The sequence below is a fragment of the Scyliorhinus canicula genome, chromosome 5 (genome assembly GCF_902713615.1).
Source record: "Scyliorhinus canicula chromosome 5, sScyCan1.1, whole genome shotgun sequence".
NCBI lineage: Eukaryota > Metazoa > Chordata > Chondrichthyes > Carcharhiniformes > Scyliorhinidae > Scyliorhinus > Scyliorhinus canicula.
In genome coordinates, this window is record NC_052150.1 from 123818188 (window position 1) to 123844849 (window position 26662).

The window sequence follows — 26662 nt, forward strand, 5'->3', positions numbered from 1 at the left end:
GAAGCAAAGTTGTTCTCACTGTTCCAGAATCTGAAGCATCCAAGAAATTTCCCAATTCTGGCCTGGATTTTAATCCTCGAGGCAGATAGCAGAAGTAAAGAAAATTCCCGACTTGGCTCTCTCGCCTCAGGTGGAAGTGCCCGCGAGAATGGGGTGTTCATTGTGCCGGGACTGGTGTGAGCTGGATATGGGACTGCTGGTCTGGGGAAAATGTGGCAACAGCAGCTATCAGGCTCTGAGGCAAGGGTTAGCCCAAGTTAAAATAAAAACAAAAAATCCCTCCAGCCACACTCGCCACACATTCCCCATGGCCCATCTATGCCACCACATTCCCCTCCACCCACACTCGCATGGACCCTCATGCTCCCTATGCCAAACTGTGGCATTTAAATCTCCATTCCCACTAGAGACCGTATAGAAACGCAAACTTACACACTCTCCACCACTGACGCACAGACAGTAGCCGCTGTGTGCACCATCTACAAGATGCACTGCAGGAACTTACCAAGGCTCCTTTGACAGCATCTTCTAAACCCATGACCACTACCACCTAAAACGACAAGGGCAGCGGATACATGGGAAGTTGCTCTCCAAGTCACTGACCATCATCAACATTGTGGAACTCCCTCCTGAACAGCATGGTGAGTGTACCTACACCTCATGGACCACAGCAGTGTAAGGCAGCAGCTTACCATCACCTTTTCAAGGGCAATTAGGGATGGACAACAAACGATGGCCCAGCCAGCGAAGCCCTCATCCCATAAAAATCAATTTTTAAAAAGAACCAACCAACCCTATAGGGAGAATAGGATGCGCAAAGTCAACTTTTAAACGATTCTAAAAACCAAGAACTGCAGATGCTGAAAGTCTGAAACAAAAATGCTGGATAAACTCAGCAGGTCTGGCAGCACCTATATAGAAAAACACAGAGTTAAAGGGGCAAATCTTAGGGCAGCACGGTGGCCTAGTGGTTAGCACAACCGCCTCACGGCGCTGAGGTCCCAGGTTCGATCCCGGCTCTGGGTCACTGTCCGTGTGGAGTTTGCACATTCTCTCCGTGTCTGCGTGGGTTTCGCCCCCACAACCCAAAAATGTGCAGAGTAGGTGGATTGGCCACGCTAAAATTGCCCCTTAATAGAAAAAATAATTGGGTAATCTGAATTTATAAAAAAAATTAAAAAAAAAAAAAAAGGGGCAAATCTTCAACTTCATTTCACCCGGCACACATCCCGGTATTCCCGGAGAATAGTGAGAGAGCCCCTAAGTGGAGTTTGTGGTGGGCGCTGAATGGATTGCAATGCTCCCGGCCCATAGCAACAATGCAATCTGGTTCACACCCTCACTGGGCATAAACCAGATTAGCATAATTAAGTAAGCATTTAAATATGCTCAGCCCATTTCAAGCCGGAGTCTCACTACACTGCCCCCCTCTGCTGGCGCAGGGGGAGAACTGCTGGTCTCCATCAACAGAGAGGCTGGCACTGTCAGGGTGCTAGGTTGGCACTGCCATAGCGCACGGCCATGAAATGGGTGTTTGGGGGGGCATGAAGGGGGATATGAAAGCAGGAGGCATGAAGGGTGGGCATTTGGTGACCTGATAGTGGGATATCTCTCACTGGGTTGGGGGGCGGGGGAAAGGGGAAACGGACCAGACAACCCTGCTTCTTCTGATAATTGGGACAGTAACCTGATGCTGGCCAGAAGGGTGGGGGAATTGCAATGGGAATTGTACTGGAACAGCCGGTGGGATCTGCACCGTTTTCCTCCCCCCAAAATGCCACTGGCCAGAATTCTCTGATTATTATAATTCACTTTTCCCACAGGCAGCGCACCCCAGGAAGTGGGCTTTGTGGTGGCATCGGGTGCTTTCAATGGAAAATCTATTTACAAGTGGCGGAGTAAAGAATTCCACCGTTAGCGACCAGCACAAGGCCTTGAAACACATGGCCGGGGTCCAGAGAATCGAGCCCAAGTTATTTTTGGGGAGAATTCCACCCAATCTTTCAGATATAAATGACCCTTACAGTTCTGTAGAAAGGCCATTTAGATCAGAAACATTTGTTTCTCTCCAAAGACCTGTTGAGTTTATCCAGCATTTTCTGTTTTTATTTTTAAAATGTTATTCATTTATAAATGTCCACTATATTTTTTTTTTTCAGTCATTTTGCCACAGGGTAATGAAAATGTCAGTGACCCAGAGCCTTTAAAGTTTCAATCACTGAAACTGCGAGCACTTGAAATCTCTTCACCTTGTGTAAATAAACATTGTGCAATTGGCAGCAGATTTCAGAGAGCCAAAGCTGTCAATCGATCAATCTTTTACCACACTTATGGGGCCGGATTCTCTCAGTCCAGGCCGGGCCGGAGAATCACCAGGATGGGCGCGAATCACACAACGCCACCCCAATGCCGGAGAGTGGAGAATCGGCACCATGGGCTCTATGTGCCTCCCCCCCCCCCCCCCCCCCCGCCCCCGCCCCCGGTGATTCTCCATCCGGGATGCACCGAGCGACTGTACAAAAAATCCGAGTCCCGCTGACGCCGTCCACATGTGGTCTTACCCAGTGGGATCTCGGTGTACATGCATCCGGGGGCTGCCTGGTGAGTGGTGGGGGGGGGGGGGGTCTGACCCCGGGGGGCGCCTCCGCTGTTGCCTGGCCCGTGATCAGGGCCTACCGATTGGTGGGCTGGCCTCTCGGGCTGAGGACTTCTTTTGTTCCGCGCCGGCCGCTGTAGCCTTACGCCATGTTGCGTCGGGGCCGGTACAGAGAAGGAAGCCACTGTGCAGCGCACATTGGTGTCGGTCCCACTATGCATCTGATGCCGGCATCGGCAACTGGAGCGGCGTGGGTCGCTCAGTGCCATGCTGGCCCCCTCTCGGGGTCAGAATTGCTGCTCCTGAGGGCATGTTGACGCCGTCGAGAAACGCAACGGTATTTACGACGGCATCAACACTTAGCCTGAGAATCAGAGAATCCAGCCCATGGATTTCTGAGCTCTCAGCCAAGCCACATTATGTATTCTGGAAAGAACTGAAAGAACAGAGAAAACCACCTCACTCCAGTACAAATTTACTAAGTAAATATTTGAAACCTAGGTCTACGCTTCTCTTAACCTTTAATTTACTTCTTGCCAACATAGGTATGTGCTGGACAACATGCTAGCAGTACAGGAACTAACATAACACTTCACAGAAGTTTTAAATGTAATTTAAAAACAAATAATAGAAAGCACAGGACAGTTTGGTTACCCACTGTTTCCCATTTTACTTAGATGATCAGCCATGATCGTGATGAATGGCGGAGCAGGCTCAAAGGGTCAAAAGGCCTCCTCCTGCTGCTATCTTCTCTGTACCTATACATGTTTTGTTTGAACATCCCTAAGAGCTGCTTCACCCATAAATGCAAAACCAGAAACGTGATTTAAAGCAAGTAATGAAACATAATACCTTCTCCATTATCCTCAATGGCATCTGTAAAGCCAGAACGAAATAGAGCTGAACCAAACACAACAAAGGAGAACCAAGAAAACTGAACTGACAAAATCTACTGGAACGGACAGCACAAAACAGACCGCAATGGGACAAAACAGACCAAACTAGAACCAAGAGACCACAACAAATCAGACGTTTCCTCTAGTGTCATTAGAAAAAATGAACCTTAATGCTTTGGACACTGCATTAGTTTTGCTGAGTTGAAGACGTATAGTTTTCACACAAACCTATCAGCGCTAGTCTGAATATATATCTCCAATGAGTCAGTGCAATCAAGCAGCGTCATTGATTTGTGACTGGAATGATGCATCACAATGTTTAGGAGGATTGCTGGGAAATGAACAATTCTTCACCATTTTGAACAAATTAATGCGTAGCATTAGGGATGATGCATAGGGGTGATGAATTGATTGATTTAAAACTCTTGGTTTGAAGGTGGAGCCTGGCATAGTGTTTTTTAAATAAGCTGACAGGGCTCAAATAAATTGGGGCCCAACTGCAATTTTAACCATGAGTCTGAGCAGTGAGCATTGATGGATTTCCAAAGCTGACAGGAATATGAGAAGAGCCCAGAAAAGTAAGCTTTAAAAAAAAAAAATCATTTTACTCTTTCTTGTGAGCTAGAATGAAATGTTGGCCTTCCCCTTACCAGGAGCTTTTCCCTCCCCTGACAACAAGCTCTCTTGGACGTTTCTTCTGAAGACAGCATAATCCTGGAAAGCCTCTCTCTGGTCCCCAATCATGTTCTCCTGCCTTCAATTTTATCAGGTTGGAAAACTGCTTCCGTCTGAAATCCAGGCTGTTTAGTAAGTATTATCTATGGCTCCCCACTGCCATTCCAAGATGGGCTGGCAGCTCATTAGACCATATTCCTGCCCAGAACTTAAAATCTTTCCTCTTCAACTCAAATTCCAGGAAACTGAGTAACATAACACTATGACCTTGTGTTGGTGAATGGAGCTCTCTTCTATTGGCACCACAAAGAACCTTTTTGAACTCAGTAGAATAGTCTGCATTTTTAAGTGAGATATTTTCTTTTACAAATAGCGCCATTTAATTAGACAAATTTTCATTGGACTGTTTATAAGACTCCAATAATAACAAGCACCTATTTTTAAACCAACAGTCCATTTATTCATCAATGTTGGTGTCACATAGCATGGAACTATTTTGTTTTACATAAACTTCCAGAATCAGAATAGCAAATAATCAATCTATAATTTTATCCTGCCTGACCCATGGCCTGACAGAAGAGAACCTAAAAGTATGGGGAAATCACTTCAATAATATATCTCAAAAAGCAAGTAGCTAAATATTTGAAGAAGGCAAAATTGCAGGGCTACCCGTAAAGGTCCACAACAATGATGGGCAACCTAAGGTAGTGGGTGGGCTGCATGAGTGACCCTCCCTCACCTCAGTGGGCCTTCTCCTGACCAGGAGCTTTTCTTTTCCCAAGATTGAAATCAGGCTTGTTCATTAAACATCACCCATGGATAAGATGAAATATATTTAATACACACCACTTTTCACAGTAACTTCATTGAAGCCTACTCGTGACAATAAGCGATTTTCATTTTCATATTTCATAGCAAATTATAAAAAACGCTTAATCATTCATACATTAATAGAACTATCATCAGCTTCAAATGGTAAAAGCAAAATGCATATTTAAGCTTTGGATGCAGAGGGAATGCACGTCTCTCACAGCCAATGTTGCGTGCAATCAGCGTGCACTTCACTTCAGTTCCTCTTGCTTTATGTGTGTATTCTGGGAGGGAACAAACTATGTGGATGGAAATCAGCAGAATGTGGTAACCCTGCACATGGGCAATGGTCAACAAAATTTCTTGTGGGCAACACTCAGAACCCAGATGGGCCGCTTGTGTCCCTCGGGCTGATGGCTGCCTACCACTGGTTTACAACTATTAAGAAAGGAAGCTCATCAACTTTCATCTTTGCTGTTTGTGCCACATTCAGGGCATCTCATGAAAGGAGAAAATTTCAAATGAGCAGTCTGCCCAAAGGCAAATTTCCCATGTATGTTGCACTTATTAAACAGAGGCGCCTTCACTGGCTCAGGCAAGATGGAAGACAGATGTACATACAAGGATTTTTGGTACGGTCAGCTCTCTGGAGCCGGAAGACCAATAGAATGTCCACAGTTTCATCTCAAGGACGCCTGGAAGTGTAACATGAAGGCCACAAACATTGATTTGCAGACTGGGAGCTACAAGTCAATGAAAGAGATAAATGACGATACCAACTGCAGGCTGGTGTTTTCCACCAAGATAACCAGTGGCTACAATGACTTGACAACAGATGCCACACTGAAAACACCAAATTGCATTAAGATCTGATAACCACTTCATATACGGCACTTGTAGTAGCATCTGCACCTCATGGGATGGTTTCTTCAGCCATCAGTAATGTCAACCATATGCAGCTACCCCATGCCCCGCTGCAATGTTTATCATCCTGCAAAAATGAAAGGATGCCGGCTACATGGAATGGCAGGGAAGTGGGACAAACTGAAAGTGTTATCCAAAGGGTTATCACTTGCATGATGGGCTGAATGACTGCATCCCATGTTGTATCATTCTATGATTCTAGGAACCCTGCCCTCCTCAGTTCTCGAGCTAGCAATTTCCCAAGTACTTTGAGAGGTTCCTGACAACAGCACTGAAAATTTAATCCCTGAATCTTTCAGCCAGTTCATGGGCAACTTTCTTCCTGCCCTCTTACCCTTCTAGCTTTATTGCTGATGAAGAAAGTGAACACTTGCACTCAAATTTCAATGTCTCTCCTTCGTCTTAAGAGTCAAGCATTGAATAGAGAACTCTGGAGAAAAGTGAATTATTCAGTGTTGTTTTGAAGACATCTGATTTTGAAATGGAGTCATGTTTTATTAATGGGCCAATTTCTTTTGCTTGCTGTGATTCTGCATTGAAAACCTTACTACGTGGAGAATGGCTGACAGATATGAAGAAAAGGGATGATTATAGCTGTGTTCACATTCTGCTTATTAGGGTGCTCAAGTCACCAGCTTCCAATGTGTGGGCCTTGGAATACCAGTCTTTTACCAGACACTACTCCCATATTAAACATAGTATAGGAACAGTTATGTGTCAAGTTAGGAATATTGGAAATGATGAGGAATGCAGAAGGGTGAATTTTGATTTCCATTTGGACATGTGGGAATACTTAACATCTGACACATAGGACCAGATTTGACACTCCCCCAGTGGCAGGGTTGAAGGCAGGGAGGCACATAAAATCCACTGGGTGCCATGTCCAATGACCGCCCCCCCATACCGCAATTTTACCAATGACAGTTGGGGAGTTGCGTTAGGCAACCATCCAACCTGTGGGTGAATTGTGGCTGCAAGTAGTAAATTAATGACCCACCTAAGGGCCTAATTCCGCCTCTGCTGGGATTTAACTAGGGTCCCACGCCAAGTGCTGAATTTCTGTGGAGGAGGAAGGGAGGCCAAGACCAGAAACTTTCTAATTTGGCAGATCAGTCTCCTTTAAAAGAAGCCCTGCCCACCATATTTTAGTTTTGGGAGATGAAGACAGGATGGAGTCAGGCTTGCTGCTTCCATAGGCAGTTCATCGGCAGCCACAGCAGCAGCGCCGGCCCTAGGGTTGCTGGCGCCCCAGGCAAGCTGAACTTCGGGGGGGGTCGGGTCGGGTCGGGTCGGGGGGGGGGGGGGGGTCGGGTCGGGTCGGGGGGGCGGGTCGGGGGGGGTCGGGGGGGGGTCGGGTCGGGGGGGGGGTCGGGTCAGGGGGGTCGGGTCGGGTCGGGGGGGGTCGGGGGGGGTCGGGGGTCGGGTCGGGGGGGGGTCGGGTCGGGGGGGGTCAGGGGGGGTCGGGTCGGGGGGGTCGGGGGGGGTCGGGGGGGGTCGGGTCGGGTGGGTCGGGTCGGGTCGGGGGGGCCGGGTCGGGTTGGGGGGGTCGGGTCGGGTCGGGGGGGTCGGGTCGGGGGGGGGTCGGGTCGGGGGGGCGGGTCGGGGGGGGGCGAGTCGGGGGGGTCGGGGGGGGTCGGGTCGGGGGGGTCGGGGGGGGGCGGGTCGGGGGGGTCGGGGAGGTCGGGTCGGAGTCGGAGGGGTCGGGTCGGGTCGGGGCGGGGGGGTCGGGTCGGGTCGGGGGGGGGGGGGGCGGAGTGACCTGGTATATGATCGGGACTCACCGATCGGCGGGCCGGTCTCTCTGTCGGCAGGTCTCTGACGCCGGTCACACACTCGTTGATGGCACATGGCGCCCCGGGCGACTGCCCGAGTTGCCGGTACCTTGAGCCGGCCCTGCACAGCAGCATGTGAATGCCAAGGCAGGCTCTCTGTGAGCTGAGCTCTGGCGCTTCTCAATCTATGCCATAGTCTGACTCCTGTCTGTTTCTGAGTGAGTGCTCATACCCATCCCATGGTATGCCTGCGGTGGGGGTGGGGCTGCAGGTTTGGTAGCTGGGAATCTGGGGACTGGGGCTGGGGTCGGAGCTGGGGGAGGGTGAAAGGCTATGGGGGAAGAATGTGCATGCCGGCTGGTAGTGCGGAATAACCTGACAGAGGCTTCACATGTCTCGGGTGTAATGTTTCTTTAGTGGTGTACAGTTGTAATCTCAACTGTCCCTAGCCCCAAGTGGTGCCGCCCCCCCCCCTCCGCCCCTTTTAGTGATCCTCTATCTGCTTAGCCCTCTGTGCTCTGCCGCCATGTTTAGGTGTACCCCAGAACACACATCAGGGGTGGGGATAGCCTGCTGCTTACCATAGCCACTGGCCTTTTATGCCCCTCTGGCGGGCGTCTTCTGGAAGGCTTGGGCCCGGAGGTCCCTGACCGACTTGGTGATGGCACATGCCTCTCCCTGCTACTCTGTTCTGCAAGCTGACCCCAGGATGCGCCATTGTCGGGGGGTGGGTGGACTCGGGAGAGGTGATGACTGCAATTGTCACCCTATAGGAAGGCTCCTGATTGGCCTCCAGTGCTCTCCCCTCATAATCGGCACTGGCAGAGCTCTGGGAATCACCTCGGGACTGAGGGGCAGCTGGATTGAGCTCCAGATGCCCCTGCATCTTTTGGCTCTGCCAGCCCTGGTGGCTCCCCGATTGTCTGCACAATGGTGTAAATGCCCTCGGTGATGCTCCTCTGTGAGCGAACCATGCTCTGCAGTGCTTCGCCAATGTCTACCTTCATCTGGGACACGAGCGCAAGTGACTGGGACATGCTCTGGAGCGCTTCAGCGATGCACATCTGAGACTGGGACATGCTCCATAGTGTTCCGGCAAAGTTCGCCTGAGACTGGGGCATTCCCCGCAGCACCTCAGAAAGGTCCACCTGCATCAGGGACACATCCCCCAGTGACTTGGATATGCTGTTGAGGCGCTCAGCAATGGCGGTCACTGACTGAGCAACGCCTTGGTCACCACCACTCATGGTGTTGACATCGAGCTCCAGGCTCTCCACTGTGTGTTGCCACCATGGCAGTGTTGGCCTCGGTGCCATGCATTGCCGGCGCTCTCCTGTGCCCATATCCTTTGGGACTCCTCAAATCGGCTATGGATCCATTGGAGTGTCACTGATATCACCCTATGAATCTCATGGCTACACCCAATCGACTGCATCAGCTCCGGGATAGCCTGATCCAGAGGCTCAGTATCTGATTGGGACCCAGCTGGGTCCTGGGATCCAGCAGAGCTCCGACTGTAGCCTCGCCTGGGAGTTCCTGTCTCCACCTGATGTACATCTGCGACTGTGTGGTGCTTAGAAGATTGTGCCCCAAAAGCCTGTCCATTACTTCTGACCACGAGGTGTGTTGTCTCTGCACTGGTGGAGGGTTGGGATGATAGCCATGGCGCATCGATGATCATAACCTTGGAGCTCGCCTCTGAGGTGTTCGTTTGGCTGGCAGGGGAGAGGTGAGGGGCACCATCTAATGAGATCCTGCGGAGGAATGGAGATCACCACTGAGAGGGAAGGGTCATCATTTTGGCACGAACAACTCACGTGTGACAGTCACCGGGTCGGGGGCTGGTGGATGCTCACCTCTGCGGCGCAGGCCAAGCTCGATGTCAGTAACCAATCAGTTCTTGGCCACCCCAGTGACCTCCAGAGGCTTTTTCTCGTAGGTGGTGAGGACTCAGAGGCCCAGCACCTCACAACCATTCGGGGCCGTTTCCCATCTGTTGTGGGCTAACTTATTCTTTGGGGACATCGTGGCCCACACACTTCAAACATCGAGGCTGGGTGGGGGGGGGGGGGGGGGGGGGGGGGGGGGGGGGGGGGGAGGAGGGGGGGATGGTGGGTGACAGTCGTGGGAATGGTGTGCTGGTGGGTGCCAGGGTGCACTGGGACATGTCGCAGCATTGTGCTGGGGCTGGGTGGAGGGTAAGCACCCAGCACAGGGTCGTGGGGCACCGGTGCCAAGGGGCTGATGCCAACTCACCCATGCGACCCGGTGGAGGTCGTTGAACTTCTTACGGCACTGGGTGGTGAACCTCCTGGTGATGCTCCCTGAGCTGAAGGCCGCTGCCACTAGCTCCCAGGTGACACTGGCTGACCTGTGGCTGACCTGTCGACCCCCTCAGTGGTACAGGGGGCTGGATTCTCCGGTTGCCAACGGCGAAATCGCTTTTGGCGAACGGCCAGAGAATCACATTTCCCGACCGAATCAGAAGTGGTGCCGTTTTCATGATGCTCTGCCCTCTCCAAAGCGGCATAGTTGCAGAGTACGCTACACCACGTATTGACGGCCTCAGGCCATTGCCCGTAGCCCACCCCCAGTGGTCTGCCCACAATCAGTCGAGTTCCCGATGGCATGGGACACATATCGTCTCACCCATCGGGAACACGGCGCGGCTGCTGCGGACTCAGTCCAGCAACGCCACAGTCGGGGGAGAGCTGATCCACGGACAGGGGCTGGGGGAACTGTGGGGGGGCGGTCCAGGGTTTGTGAGCCGAACGAAGGGTGGGACTATTTCACTGGCTATGTCTGCCATAAAGCACAGCGCAGCCATTACAGGCCGCCGCTGTGCGCCTGCATGGCCATGGACTGGGAAATTCTCCAGGCCGTACCAGCAACTAGAGCCAGGTGCTCTACGCTGTCGTCCTGCTAGCCCCCAGCAAAAAGGGGGCTAGCAGGTGGCCATTTTGTGCCAGTTTTCCACCGTTCCCACACTGGCATGCGGTCACGGTCTCCAAATTGGAGAATCCAGTCCAGGGTATCCCATCTGGTCTTGACCACATCCAACAGTCTGGTCAGGTGGGCATCCTTGAATCTTAGAGCTGGTCTGGTGGCATGGCTGGGTGCTGTGTGGGGTTTGCTCTGCGGGATCGGTTTAAGTGCTGCTCCCCCTTATTAGCGGATATGTGCTGATGACAGTCCCTGTAAATCAGCCGGTGGGACAATCATTTGTGGTGTGAAGCCTGTGGGGCATCATTAAGTGCACTAATTAATGTTAGATACCGGTGACGGCCCGTTGGATCAGCAGTTGGGAAACACCTGGCATTTCCTGCTCACTACCACATTTAAAACGAATCCCGAATCCGGTTAGATCGAGCACTTAGTCTATCATACTAGTGGAAATAAAGTTTCAATTTTAATGTCCTCCGTATGATTATTTGATCAATTTATCTTCTTTGCATGGAATTAACATAACAAATTGGAGCCGGCACATTTTCAGAAGAATTTAGCTCCCCAAAACATCAAAAGACACACAAATGGTGGAAACAAATCCTTCAAGGTTGCCTGTTGTCTGCCAATCATTTTTATTGAGACCAATGGATTATTTGACATTCCTGAGAGGGTAGTGGGACATTGCAGAAACCTATAATTAAGAGAATGCTCATGAGAAAAACATGAGTTAGGTTCTGTGCAGAAAGAGGAGTATTTAACTTTTACAATTGTGCATGTTGTTTTAGTGCTTGCCATTACAATACATCAGCAGTTACGAACTATTCCAGTTTGAGTCGATGGTCATCTTTTCACTCTCCTCCAACTCCCATTTATGAGGCTCACATGATGCCTATGAAGATGGCTTTTCCACTTTTGCCTGGGATGCTGAAACAACATTTTCTGACACACACAGATGTGTTGATGATGAGCTGCCATTGTTTTCCATTTCAAAATCCCAACCATTTGCTGACAGCTGGCATCCTTCAATTCCATAAAGCTGTTTCATCTGGATTAGGGATGTGTGCTGAAAGTTAATATTAAGGAAGGCAAAAAGATAATGGGCAGGCAAAAGCTGTTGGGGTTAAATTATTGAAAATCTTGAGGAAGGACTGAGTAACCTGGTTTTGGGACACAGTTAAAGACTGCTCTGACAGGTTTGTGCACCGGGGCCCAGTACATCTACTGTTTTGTCCTGTCATTAACAATGTCCCAAAAGGCTTGTTTGCCTCCTGTCCTGTCCTATTTCTAATGTGTGTCCCAGGGCTTGGCACAGTTACTGTTCTGCCCTATCTCATGTCCCAGGGTGTAGAACATGCAGAATCTACTTAATACATTTTTTACTGAGTTAGGGAAGAATTTTGCAATGGATCTGTGGAATTGATTTTGGAGAGCTTGAATTACGTTCAAATAAAATTCTTGCAGAAAAGGTCATGTTAGCAGTCTGAGTTTCCAATCTGCAGGTGCAAGAATAGTTATTGAACTACTGCATATTTCATCTCAGTAAAATATAGCAAATATATTGTTCACTACTATGCCATGATTTCCATTGTTTTAGTTTTGTACTGAAGTGGCTGAATACAGCAACACAGTAGTCATGTTACAGAATAGGCCATTTAGTGGAGAGCTAAACCACTGCAGTTCTAAACCATTATTCAGAAGAAATATTCATAGCTCTCGTGCCTAAGTAAAACTTTGTTTTCTTCAAATATTTGGGATACACAGGATCAATAAACCAATAAATGCAATAAGTACATTTTATATCCATGCAACCAAAGATTCAGAGCCACTGTGACCTTAGAACACATGGATCTGCTGACTGGTGGCAGAAATTGTTGCCTTGAGGTAAAACCATGTTGTTCTCCTTCTGCTTGGCACAATGTTGTGGTGCCTCCAACTCCTGGCCTTATCCCCTCTCTCTGACTGCATGTTGCTCCCAATCACATACTTCTATACCATGGATATGTAAAGGTGCCATCCCCATTTTGCAGCATCTCTGGCATGACATGCATTCATCCCTTTATCTGGAACACCCGCCTTCCCTCACCTGGATGCTCGAGTCAGGAAGGTTGAGGATATGTTGCCCTTCCAAGGGCACAGGTCCCGTCTTCCAACTCCATTGGTTGTCAGCTACACACCTGTGTTTGAAATGGTCAACTTCTGTGGCACTTATTGAAATGTTTGAAGCTCTCCAAAAGGGTACCTGACCTCTCCAAAGATCTTCCACTAAGCTTTCCACCTTTTATTCAAAGTCTTAAGTCCCACGAGTTGTGTTATGGAAATCTCTGTGACAGAAATAGCTTCTGATTGAAGGCAACTGCACTCTTAAATTTGCCATTTCAGTAAACCGTGCATGTGGAAAATGCATCTGTTCAGCCCCCAGATGAAATGGCTGGTGCTGGATTATAGGGATGGGACTTCTGGATTCAGGCTCAAAGTGCCATTTTGGATAAGGCATAGAGTCATTACTCCAGAGATTTTGGCAAGTCAGTAACAGAGATCTGGCACTGATGCCAGAATGTCTCTTTTCTCCTTTATCATGTCAAAACCTGGGAGGTTCTTTAGCCCAGTGCATTACTAATAAATTACTACATTACATTTATCTATAAAAGTAAGATCATTTTATTCACACTGGAGCAATGTGGCAGAAGACATCTGAATAGCAGGTAAAAATGAGGTAGGGCAGGGCTAGCTGTGTATGGAAACCAAGGTCAGCGACAGATGTGTTGCGATATTGTGAAAAGAAGGGGAAGACAGATATCTAACTACAGGCATAAGGCTGAAGACTTTGATCATGGGTCCTTCACAGGAACCATTACCCAACAAGGATACTATATGTCCCCAATGAAAAACCATGCCCCTTTGTGCTTGATAATTCTGATAACTGTCCCAATGGTCAAAATAAACGATGTTCGCTGGTGGGTGGGGCTGGGCAGGTCATAAATTTGAAATCTGAGCATACAGGGACATTGGGTGTGTGGTAATCTTTGCACTGGATAATGGGGCTTTGGGTGGAAACCATGATTTATTAAACACAGCTCATTAGTTTTTGAATTATATCAAAAGGTATAAGAAAGGTCTCAATGGACCATTGGGGATAGAAGACTTCAGCAAAATTCAAGAAACTTCTGGGAGATTGGTCAGAAGCAAGAGGCAGATGATGTGAGCGTAACACACAATGGGTAATGTAAGGTTCAGGTGTAGCCTGAAAAATATTGCTCAAATACAAAACTGAGTGTTTCATATAGACATTGGGTGCACCCGAAAAGCAGTTCACCTCGACACCGCGTGGCCATTGAAAGCCGGGAGACCCCTTTCCCGGTATCACCTGGCTCGCAACGCCACGCAAGATTCACCTAATCTTGCGGGACATTGCGATATGAATCCCACCCACAATGGGTGCCCAGATGGAACTGCTAGGCTGGCAGGGGCACTGCCATGGTGCCAGGCTGGCATTTTGCCCATGCCAGGGATCAGGCTCGGGAGTGCCCTGCCCATGTGAGGTGGGGTGCGGAGGCCCCGAGGACCCCCTTGTAGGTGCCTTGGGTCGTTGGGAGGGGTCCGGGGGTTGTGTCAGAATGTTGGGAGAACAGCCTGCATTTAAAAATGGCACTCTGGTCACTTCCTGTACTGAGGAGCTCTGTTCGTCAAAGCTTCTCAGTGCAGAAAATGCTGCTAAGTGCGGCCTTGGATGGCATTCCCCGCTTGGGGCCGAAAAAGCAACCAAGTGCCGTTAGATAGCGGGATTGTTCCCAAATCCCGCCTGGAGCAGATTCTAATTTTTAAAAATTAAATCGCGCCCATAGAGTCAGTTTCAAACTGTTAAACAAGATATTCTTAAATGAATCAAAAGAAATATTTCTTCCAGTGGAACAGTTTTGATTCCAAATTAATCTCCTGCATGTGTATATCAAGGTAAATTGGTATGAAATGCTTTATTTAAGGGAGCACCAAAGAGGAATGTTTCCAGTGAGCAAGCAGCCTCATCAATTCAAAATGGGGTAGCACCCTGTAGAGTCACAACAGGCACTGGCAGCTGACACGATATATATTAATGAGGCCTGAGGCCCAATTTCCAGTCAGCCTCAGGCCTCCTAATTCAGCATAACGATATGTGCTTGGATCAACATCATACTTGAAACTGGGATGTTTCGTGTTCAGTTAGAAAGAGGCTAAATATAACACTTATTATAGAATTTACAGTGCAGGAGGAGGCCATTCGGCCCATTGAGTCTGCACCCTACCCAAGCCCACACCTCCACCCTATCCCCACACCTCTACCCTTTCCCCGTAACCCCAACTAACCATTTTTAGACACTTCTGCCCTTCGATTCTATAGAATCCCTACAGTGTAGAAGGCGGTATTTAGTCCATCGAGTCTGCACCAACCCTCTCAAAGATCACACTACCTAAGCCCACTCCCCCACACTGTCCCCATAACCCCATCTCACATGTTCATCTTCGGACACTAATGGGTAATTTAGCATTGCCAACCCACCTAATCTGCACAACTTTCGACTGTGGTAGGAAACCGGAGCACGTGGAGGAAACCTACAGGCCCGGGGAGAATGTGCAAACTCCTGAACTTGTTGCAAAGTGCAAACGTGTTGAAAGAAAATGATAACAAATTAATCCAACAGAGAATCTATTAATTTGGAGGGAACAACATGATTAAAATACATTGGTTCTTTTGTACCATCTTGCTTGAGCTTGCCTGTGTGCTATATGATTTATAACTAGTTTTATAATTTCATGACACATTGTGTACTGAGATGCCCCAACCCTGGTATTGACAGATTCCAGGACAATATTTTCAAAACACAGGGCACAATTCTTAGTTCAGGAGATTGTGTTCTCCCTCCAGAGATGAATTGCACCTGATTGCGCTCCCAGCAAGCAGGAAAGAATTTAATTTCCCTCACCATGCAAACTTATGCATGGTGAAGTATACTAGGGATTCCCAAGGGAATCCTGCTACCCGGACCTCCATTTTGAGCAGGTGGACCGATAGTGAGGTTCCGCAGCTGGACACCACCCTGTGTCGTGGATCAGCTCCCCTCCCCCACCCACATCACGATTCAGCCCCCCACCCCGATTTTCAGAGTTCCACATGTAGTGATATGTAAAAATGCTGCCATGTAAGAGTCAACAACAACGTCATAGTGTAAGACACCACTAGATGGCAGCACTAGATTCATGAATAAATAAGTGAACGCGAAGGATCTTGTGTCTCTGTGAACCAGGAGTGACTAGACAGCAGTTAGAGAGATAGATATAGCATAGTTAATACTTATAGTTAAATATAGTTAATACTTATCCTGATTTACTTTATCACCAGTTATAGTTCTGTAAGAGTGAACAAACTGATTAGTATTCAGATTGTTATTTATTAAACCTATTTTGCTTTGAATTGAAGATTGGTAGTTACTTTGAAATAAGAACATAAGAACATAAGAACTAATAGCAGGAGTAGGCCATCTGGCCCCTCGAGCCTGCTCCGCCATTCAATGAGATCATGGCTGATCTTTTGTGGACTCAGCTCCACTTTCCGGCCCGAACACCATAACCCTTAATCCCTTTATTCTTCAAAAAACTATCTATCTTTACCTTAAAAACATGTAATGAAGGAGCCTCAATTGCTTCACTGGGCAAGGAATTCCATAGATTCACAACCCTTTGGGTGAAGAAGTTCCTCCTAAACTCAGTCCTAAATCTACTTCCCCTTATTTTGAGGCTATGTCCCCTAGTTCTGCTTTCACCCGCCAGTGGAAACAACCTGCCCGTATCTATCCTATCTATTCCCTTCATAATTTTAAATGTTTCTATAAGATCCCCCCTCATCCTTCTAAATTCCAACGAGTACAGTCCCAGTCTACTCAACCTCTCCTCATAATCCAACCCCTTCAGCTCTGGGATTAACCTAGTGAATCTCCTCTGCACACCCTCCAGTGCCAGTACGTCCTTTCTCAAGTAAGGAGACCAAAACTGAACACAATACTCCAGGTGTGGCCTCACTAACACCCTATACAATTGCAACATAACCTCCCTAGTCGTAAACTCCATCCCTCTAGCAATGAAGGACAAAATTCCATTTGCCTTCTTAATCACCTGTTGCACCTGTAAACCAACCTTCTGTGACTCATGCACTAGCACACCCAAGTCTCTCTGCACAGCGGCATGCTTTAATATTTTATCGTTTAAATAATAATCCCATTTGCTGTTATTCCTACCAAAATGGATAACCTCACATTTGTCAACATTGTATTCCATCTGCCAGACCCTAGCCCATTCACTTAACCTATCCAAATCCCTCTGCAGACTTCCAGTATCCTCTGCACTTTTCGCTTTACCACTCATCTTAGTGTCATCTGCAAACTTGGACACATTGCCCTTGGTCCCCAACTCCAAATCATCTATGTAAATTGTGAATAATTGTGGGCCCAACACGGATCCCTGAGGGACAACACTAGCTACTGATTGCCAACCAGAGAAACACCCATTAATCCCCACTCTTTGCTTTCTATTAATTAACCAATCCTCTATCCATGCTACTACTTTACCCTTAATATCATGCATCTTTACCTTATGCAGCAACCTTTTGTGTGGCACCTTGTCAAAGGCTTTCTGGAAATCCAGATATACCACATCCATTGGCTTCCCGTTATCTACTGCACTGGTAATGTCCTCAAAAAATTCCACTAAATTAGTTAGGCATGACCTGCCCTTTATGAACCCATGCTGCGTCTGCCCAATGGGACAATTTCTATCCAGATGCCTCGCTATTTCTTCCTTGATGATAGATTCCAGCATCTTCCGTACTACCGAAGTTAAGCTCACTGGCCTATAATTTCCTGCTTTCTGCCTACCTCCTTTTTTAAACAGTGGTGTCACGTTTGCTAATTTCCAATCCACCGGGACCACCCCAGAGTCTAGTGAATTTTGGTAAATTATCACTAGTGCATCTGCAATTTCCCTAGCCATCTCTTTTAGCACTCTGGGATGCATTCCATCAGGGCCAGGAGACTTGTCTACCTTTAGCCCCATTAGCTTGCCCATCACCACCTCCTTAGTGATAACAATTCTCTCAAGGTCCTCACCTGTCATAGCCTCATTTCTATCAGTTGCTGGCATGTTATATGTGTCTTCCACTGTGAAGACCGACCCAAAACCCTGTTCAGTTCCTCAGCCATTTCCTCATTTCCCATTATTAAAACTCCCTTCTCATCCTCTAAAGGACCAATATTTACCTTAGCCACTCTTTTTTGTTTTATATATTTGTAAAAACGTATACTGTCTGTTTTTATATTCTGAGCAAGTTTACTCTCATACTCTATCTTACTCTTCTTTATAGCTTTTTTAGTAGCTTTCTGTTGCCCCCTAAAGATTTCCCAGTCCTCTAATCTCCCAGCAATCTTTGCCACTTTATATGCTTTTTCCTTCAATTTGATACTCTCCCTTATTTCCTTAGATATCCACGGTCGATTTTCCCTCTTTCTACCGTCCTTTCTTTTTGTTGGTATAAACCTTTGCTGAAAAAGGCACTGTGAAAAATCGCTTGGAAGGTTCCCCACTGTTCCTCAACTGAACCACCATAAAGTCTTTGCTCCCAGTCTACCTTAGCTAGTTCTTCTCTCATCCCCTTGTAATCTCCTTTGTTTAAACACAAAACACTAGTATTTGATTTTACTTTCTCACCCACCATCTGTATTTTAAATTCCACCATATTGTGATTGCTCCTTCCGAGAGGATCCCTAACTATGAGATCATGAATCAATCCTGTCTCATTACACAGGACAAGATCTAGGACCGCTTGTTCCCTCGTAGGTTCCATTACATACTGTTCTAGGAAACTATCGGGGATACATTCTATAAACTCGTCCTCAAGGTTGCCTTGACCGACCTGGTTAAACCAATCGACATGTAGATTAAAATCCCCCATGATAACTGCTGTACCATTTCTACATGCATCAGTTATTTCTTTGTTTATTGCTTGCCCCACCATAACGTTACTATTTGGTGGCCGATAAACTACTCCTATCAGTGACTTTTTCGCCTTACTATTCCTGATTTCCATCCAAATGGATTCAACCTTATCCTCCATAGCACCAATGTCATCCCTTACTATTGCCCGGATGTCATCCTTAAATAACAGAGCAACACCACCTCCCTTACCATCCACTCTGTCCTTCCGAGTAGTTTGATACCCTCGGATATTTAACTCCCAGTCGTGACCATCCTTTAACCATGTTTCAGTAATGGCCACTAAATCATAGTCATTTACGATGATTTGTGCCGTCAACTCATTAACTTTATTCCGAATACTACGAGCATTCGGGTAAAGTACACTTGTGTTGATTTTTTTACCTCTGTTTTGAATCTTAACACATCCAGTTTTATTCCTTTTGTTATTACTGGGCCTATTCACTGAGCTCCCCTCAGTCACTGTACCTTGTACTGTCGCCCTTTTAGATTTTTGACTATGTCTTCTCTGCCTTGCACTTTTCCCCTTACTTCCTTTTGCTTCTGTCCCTGTTTTACTACCTTCCAAATTCCTGCATCGGTTCCCATCCCCCTGCCACATTAGTTTAAACCCTCCCCAACAGCTCTAGAAAACACCCCCCCTAGGACATTGGTTCCAATCCTGCCCAGGTGCAGACCGTCCGGTTTGTACTGGTCCCACCTCCCCCAGAACCGGTCCCAATGCCCCAGGAATTTGAATACCTCCCTCTTGCACCATCTCTCGAGCCACGCATTCATCCTATCTATCCTGACATTCCTACTCTGACTAGCTCGTGGCACTAGTAGCAATCCTGAGATTACTACCTTTGAGGTCCTACTTTTTAGTTTAACTCCTAACTCCCTGAATTCCGCTTGTAGGACCTCATCCCGTTTTTTACCTATATTGTTGGTACCTATGTGCACCACGACAGCTGGCTGTTCACCCTCCCCCCCCCTAGAATGTCCTGCAGCCGCTCCGAGACATCCTTGACCCTTGCACCAGGGAGGCAACATACCATCCTGGAGTCTCCATTGTGTCCACAGAACCGCCTGTCTATTCCCCTTATGATCGAGTCCCCTATCACTATAGCCCTGCCATTTTTCTTCCTGCCCTGCTGTGCAGCAGAGCCAGCCACGGTGCCATGAACCTGGCCTCTGCTGCCTTCCCCTTGTGAGCCATCTCCCTCAACAGTATCCAAAGCGGTATATCTGTTTTGCAGGGAGATGACCGCAGGGGACACCTGCACTGCCTTCCTACTCTTGCTCTTTCTTTTGGTCACCCATTTTCTATCTCCCTCATTAATTTTCACCTGCGGTGTGACCAACTCGCTAATCTAATCATCTGACCATTCTGGAAATAAAGCAAAGAGTAACAACATATTACAAACAAGTAATATAACACAACTCCCTCCCCCAAGTGCAAGAGTGACCTTCCCTGCCCACCCGCCTCCCCATAGATCCCCTGAATGGGGGGGGGGGGGGGGGGAGGCATCCCCCCAACAGAGACTTTCCGAATAGGGGGGCCACTCCCATAGACCCCCTGAATAGAAGGATCATCCCTGAAACTCCCTAACTCAAGAAGCCCCTCACAGAGACCCCTAAATAAAAAAATCCCTCACAGGGATCCCCTAATTAAAGGAACCCCCCACCCCCACAGGCCCTCCAGAAAAGAGACCCACGCCAGGATGTTAGACAGCAGTCAATACAGGGGTAGTGAAAAAAATTCACTGTTGCAACACTCCCTTGTTTAGTGCATTTCAATCACCCCTCTTCACACTTGAGTGATTTTGAAGTGCTGAGCTGGAAATTCACAGCACTTGTCTCTCTTTGAAGTGGTTTATGTTTGTAAACATTGTGGTTACAGCACTTCAGAGGTCCTCATCCATGAAGGGAGATGAATGAAGCAAGGCTCACAGTTGTGTTTGCGGAAGCTGTCAATCACAACTCACTAAAAGAAATGAATGAATGGCTTGCAGCTAAAGGATCTGAGGGTATTCACATTCCAGGAATGGACAAGTGGTGCTTCCTCTGCCTGAGCCAGCAGGTGTATTGCCCAGGTGAGTGTTACAACAGTAATTTTTTTTACTGCTTGGACTTCTCTCTAGCTTCCAAACAGCAGTCTCTTTTCTTGGGGGTATTTGGGGCGTTCCTTTAGCTCGGGGTCTCTGGAGGGATCCCTTTAGTTGGAAAGTCTTTGGGGGGATCCCTTTAGGTAGTGGGTTTCTAGGGCTCACCCTATTTAGGAGGTCTCAAGGGGTCTATTTATTTAGGCATCGCTGGGGGGACATGAGGTCTGGTGGGGATGGGCTAGGCAGTGGGGGGTTACCTTTGGGTGGACTTTGGGGGCAACCCATTAAGGCCTACCCCCTTGACCCACGGCGAGATCCATCACATCAGGGCCACACTTGTCCATACAAGTGTAATCTGTGCCGATGCGATTCCTGACCCAGAGGACCGGAGAATCACAAGGGCACGGAGTACATGGTACCTGGCCCGCTAAGTAGATGCAAATGGTATACAGGTGGGAACCCCAATTCTATTGGCAGCGGTGGGCTAGAGCATCGCAAATGGATCAGCGCCCGTTGTTAGCCCGGACGCCTGGTTCTCCTATGCATCGAGAACCTCGCTACTAACGGTGCGCAACAGAGATTTTCGCCCACAATCTTTGCAATATTTCCAAGTTTCCTGAGATTGTTATAGATTTGCTGTCAGCTTCTATGAGAACTATCCCGCTGTTGATGCCAACTAACACCATAATCACTCACCATTTTCATGGAACAACAATGTCCTTTTTGGCACTCATGAAACAATTTTATTCTTGTCACTACCTGGAAGGTAATAATCACTTCTAAATTTCCTAATGGGCTCATAGGGTAAAACATCATGCATTATCCTTGTGAAAGCAGATAATAATCTCCTCCTTAACTTTTTAAACTCCCAATCTTTCATAGCATTTTAATAAACCCAGAGAGGCTGACTTGTCATTAATGATTTCCTTTTATTACTTATCACTGGGTGGTGCAGAAGGAAACACTGACTCTTTACTGTAACAATGCCTATGATAATGACCAGAGTGTTCGCGCTGTGGTCAGGAACACAATTTATTCTGACACTTCTTTCCAGAAACTACAGTGACTTATCCGTGGATCTGTTCAAGATTCTATTGCTTCAAGGAAACATGCTGAGAACTGATTCTTTTCCCTTTAATAATGCAAACATAACTTCAAAAATTACAATTATTTGCATGTATTTCAAATACATACGGGCAGCAGGGTAGCATGGTGGTTAGCATAAATGCTTCACAGCTCCAGGGTCCCAGGTTCGATTCCCGGCTGGGTCACTGTCTGTGTGGAGTCTGCACGTCCTCCCCCTGTGTGCGTGGGTTTCCTCCGGGTGCTCCGGTTTCCTCCCACAGTCCAAAGATGTGCGGGTTAGGTGGATTGGCCATGCTAAATTGCCCGTAGTGTCCTAATAAATGTAAGGTTAAGGGGGGGTTGGGTTACGGGTATAGGGTGGATATGTGGGTTTGAGTAGGGTGATCATGGCTCGGCACAACATTGAGGGCCGAAGGGCCTGTCCTGTGCTGTACTGTTCTATGTTCTAAGTGGACAATGGTACAGCTTTTGTAATGAAGAGCAAAGGGAGTTAGATGCATATCTCGGGAATTCAACAGATAGTTGTATTTGCAACTAATCTGCCACAGCCTGAGACATTAGATGCGTGGGTTTGGGTAGGGTGATCATGGCTCGGCACAACATTGAGGGCCGAAGGGCCTGTTCTGTGCTGTACTGTTCTATATTCTATATTCTATATTTACATAATGCTCCATTTTGCTTAAAGACACTGACACAACTCCCAACAAATTTGAGTTATGTGGCATTTTGAGTAGAAGATTGTTAAATTGTAATTACTTTGAAATAATTTAATATATCCTAATTTTGTCATGTCAGAAGGTATTCCGAAGAAGGCAGAGAGGTGACTTGATAGAGGTGTACAAGATGATGAGAGGAATGGATAGAGTAGATAGCCAGAGACTTTTCCCCAGGGTGTAAATGGCTGTCACGAGGGGACATAATTTTAATCTGATTGGAGGAAGGTATAGGGGAGATGTCAGAGGTAGGTTCTTTACACCGAGAGTGGTGGGTGTGTGGAATGCACTGCCAGCAGAGGTGGTGGAGTCAGAGTCATTAGGGACATTTAAGTGACTCTTAGACAGGCACATGGACAGCAGTAAATTGAAGGGGTGTAGGTTTGGTTGATCTTAGATTAGGATAAATGGTCGGCACAACATTGTGGGTTGAAGGGCCTGTACTGTGAAGTGTTGTTCTATGTTCTATGTATTCCACTTTAAGGTGTCATGTGTATGCCAATTTTGAATATGCAGTGACATTAAACAGAAATAGAACATCAGGTAGGTTAACATTCTTTTTTTCTAATTAAGGGGCAATTTACCCTGGGTTGTGGGGGGTGAGAACAACGCTGACACAGGGAGAAAGTGCAAACTCCCCACAGACAATGACCCGAGGCTGGGATCGAACCCGGGTCCTCAGTGCTGAGAGGCAGCAGCGCTAACCACTGTGCCACCTTGCCGGACTCTTATCTAGCTTTCTGTTATATCCAATATGAAAGGAAGCAGAGGTGTATTTAATGTTCCTGCTCATGTGAAATGGTCCAAACCATGCAATCAATATTTTGTTTTCCTCGAAGAACATGAGAAACAAGAACATTTTGCCATTTGGCCTCAAGCTTGCTCTAAATTTCAATAAGATTGTAGACTTAGCTGCACTTTCCTGCCTTAACTCCCTTGTCGATCCAAAAATCTGTCTGACTCAGCCTTGAAGATTTTCAATGCCCCTAACTCCATTACTCTTTATGGAAGAGAATTCCAACAACTAACAATCCTCTGAGAGAAGTAATTGTTCCTTATCTGTCTTAAATTTGAGATGCCTTATTTTGAAACTGTGCTCTCTAGTTCTAGATTCCTCCATGACTCAACATCACCTGAATCACCACCGTGCCAATTCCCCTCAGAATCTCATATCTCAATAAGATCACCTCTCATTATTCTGAACTCCAATACGTTTAGGCCGAACCCGCGCAAGGAAAAAACCCTCATCCCAGGAATCAGCGCAGTGAACCTTCCAGAAGAGCACCACTGTACGCAATATTCCAGGTGTTGCCTTGCCAATATAGTTTAATATACCGACAGATGGCATGGCTTGATGTAAACAGTTTTCATATGTTTGGCTGAAGCTTCATTTGTTTCACGAGAAACTCAAATTCTTTAATAAATCTGCTGCAGTGATAAGATTCGGATTTCTTTTTGCATTATCCTCCTCTCACAGCATGACCAATGATTTTTGTAACCAGACCTTATCTGCAAATGGAAGTGTGCGTTTTTACTCTCTGTTGTATCAGCTTAATGTATTCGCGTCAAAAAATTAAATAGGCAAATATTTAATCATCAGCCAATGTAGAAGGCAGAAAATATTCACATTTCTAAATCATTTTGCAAAGGTCAAATTACTGACCAGATTCAGTTACAGTTAAATTGATTCACAGAAGCAAAAAGAGGGGCAAAATATTAGGCAACACAAAAAGTAAATTATAATACCATTAAAAAGACACAGGTCTTAAAATGCCCACATATGATTCTTTAATATTGGCATAAAGACCAGGGTGCACACACTGGAGCCATCAAGCAGAGATTTTGGGAGTGTTTATCAGTTCTAGAAGAAATCCTCTACTCGCCAATTCTTTGGAGAAGGAGTTGCCAATGACCTGGAGCTCGGTTTCTGAGTTTAAAAGCAGCAAAGTCCCTCGAGCAGATAAATTCTGAAACACAGTGGAGATATGTTCCTGGCATGGTTGCACAATCTCACATTCCTCATCTGGAAAGAAGAGCGTATGCCAGGGTATTTCAGGAATGCTCTGAATGCAAGAAGGGAGACAAGTCCAATTTGGTAACAGTAGAGAAGTCTCTTTGCTGTCTGTCACATAGAAGACCATTGCAAGGATCCTCCTCTACCGCCTCCTCCCAGTGGCTGAGGAACTCCTTCCAGGGACACAGTGTGGTCTCTTGCCCATTGAGAGGCACCCTAGAGATGATCTTCACTATATAGGAAATTTAAGAAAAGAATAAGGAACAGCTTCAACTGCTGTACGTGACATTTCTCAACCTTGAAAAAGCTTTTAACTCTCAACTGCAGAGGCTTATTGACTATCCTCAAATTTGGCTGACTGCAGAAATTTGTCACCATCCTCCGCCTCCTCTATGATGACTGCAAATCATGATCCTCACCAAAGGAACCACCACAGATCATAGCTCAGTGAAAACTGTGATCAAACAAGCCTGTGTGAATGTACTCTCTTCTCCACTGTCCTCACTGCAATACTGCACCTCACCTCCTTCAAATTACCTGCAGGATTGGTGATAATCTAGAGATCAGATGGCCATCTTCAATCCAAAACCAAATTCAATCCAACCTCCGTTATTGAGCTTCAGTGTGAATATGATACTCGTGTATGCTCACTCAAAAAACTGAACAGTTACAGGCACAGTTAGGAAGCATCTGACGGGCCATCAGGCAGCTCCACTGGGACATTCCCTGCTCCTGATTCATCATATGTTATGGCACCATAGTTATTCAAGCACCAGTCCAGATACACTTACTCAGGATGAGGGATATTAAACCTGCTCTCATGTGGACCATAAGCGCAACTGAACCTGTCACCAGCACTAGTAGATCTGAAAAATGAATACAGGTATTGTTGCTTCTCACGACGGTGACTAGCATCATGCAGTCCTTGACAATGTTGGCATAAAACAGACATTTGGCCCATATGCTTTGGACGAGCGAGCAACACAATACTTGCAGGTAGGTGCTTTGAAGATAATTGATTTCACTTTGATGAGTTCCATCTCTGCCCTCAAGAGTTCCATCTGTACAATCTCAGTCACATGCTTCACAACCTCAAGACCAAAGTAACACTACTTAGAAGTGTCAGAGAGTAGGATCACCAATGACCAATACCTGATCAATGTGGCATGGAATTTGAATTTCGGAACATTTTTGTGCCTTAATGGGTATTTTTAACCTAACCTGCTTGGTAAGAAACTGGTGTATTGGTCACTTATTTTACACAATTTTACTTGAAGGCTATAGAGAATAATGTCACTGTGGGTATAAAACAGGCAGCCGATCTGGTCATTCTCTTGTCGATGGTCTAAGTTAAAATTCCCCCTTTAGTCCTTTTAAGCTCCCATTAAAATGACCACTTTATTTTTTTAATGCTGCGATTGACGTAAGTGAATGCACTATTGCAGTTATTCTTCTGAGCTGAGATGATACAGCACAGGCCAGTATTCAACCTGGATTTTTTGTTACATCATCGTATTTCCACATTGAACAATTCACATTCCGACTTCGCCACAGGAAAGCAACTTTTTATTTTGCCTGAGAGGAGCAGGAGGATGCTTCCTTCAAATGAGGTGCAGTTGAAAGCTAGATATATTCCTAAATGCTAACTTACCCGATGGCAATAAACTTAAAAATAAATAGAACGCACAGAACATTGATATAGACATGTCAACTTGTAACATCATAACATTAGAACATTGTAATAAATACTTCAGATGATGGAAATCTGAAATAAAAACAGAAAATGCTTGAATAGCCCAGCGGGTCTGGCAGTATCTGTGCAGAGGGAAACAATTGATGTTTTGAGCCCTTGTGACTTCTTCAGAGCGAGAGAGAGGGAGAAATGTGATGGATTTTATCCTGTTTAAGAGGGGCTGGAGCAGCAAAATAGCTCAGGGAAAGGTGGGAGCTCAGAAGAAATTTGACAAAGATGCCACAGATTCAAGACAAAGGGAGTGTTAATGCTAATGTTAAAGACTAAAGAAGATGCTGATTGTGGCATAAAAATAACAGAATGTGTTAATAGCAGAAAGGAATCAGTGCTCCGTGAAAGCAAAACTTAAGAACAAGTGATGGGTGGGCGTTAGG

General features: G+C 46.7%; 1 protein-coding gene across 1 annotated transcript in view; it reads right to left on the reverse strand.

The window, feature by feature from the left end:
- Nucleotides 1–26662, reverse strand: part of gabbr2 (gamma-aminobutyric acid (GABA) B receptor, 2) — a 1146382-nt gene that overhangs the window by 24354 nt on the left and 1095366 nt on the right. The gene's annotated exons all lie outside the window — the stretch shown is intronic.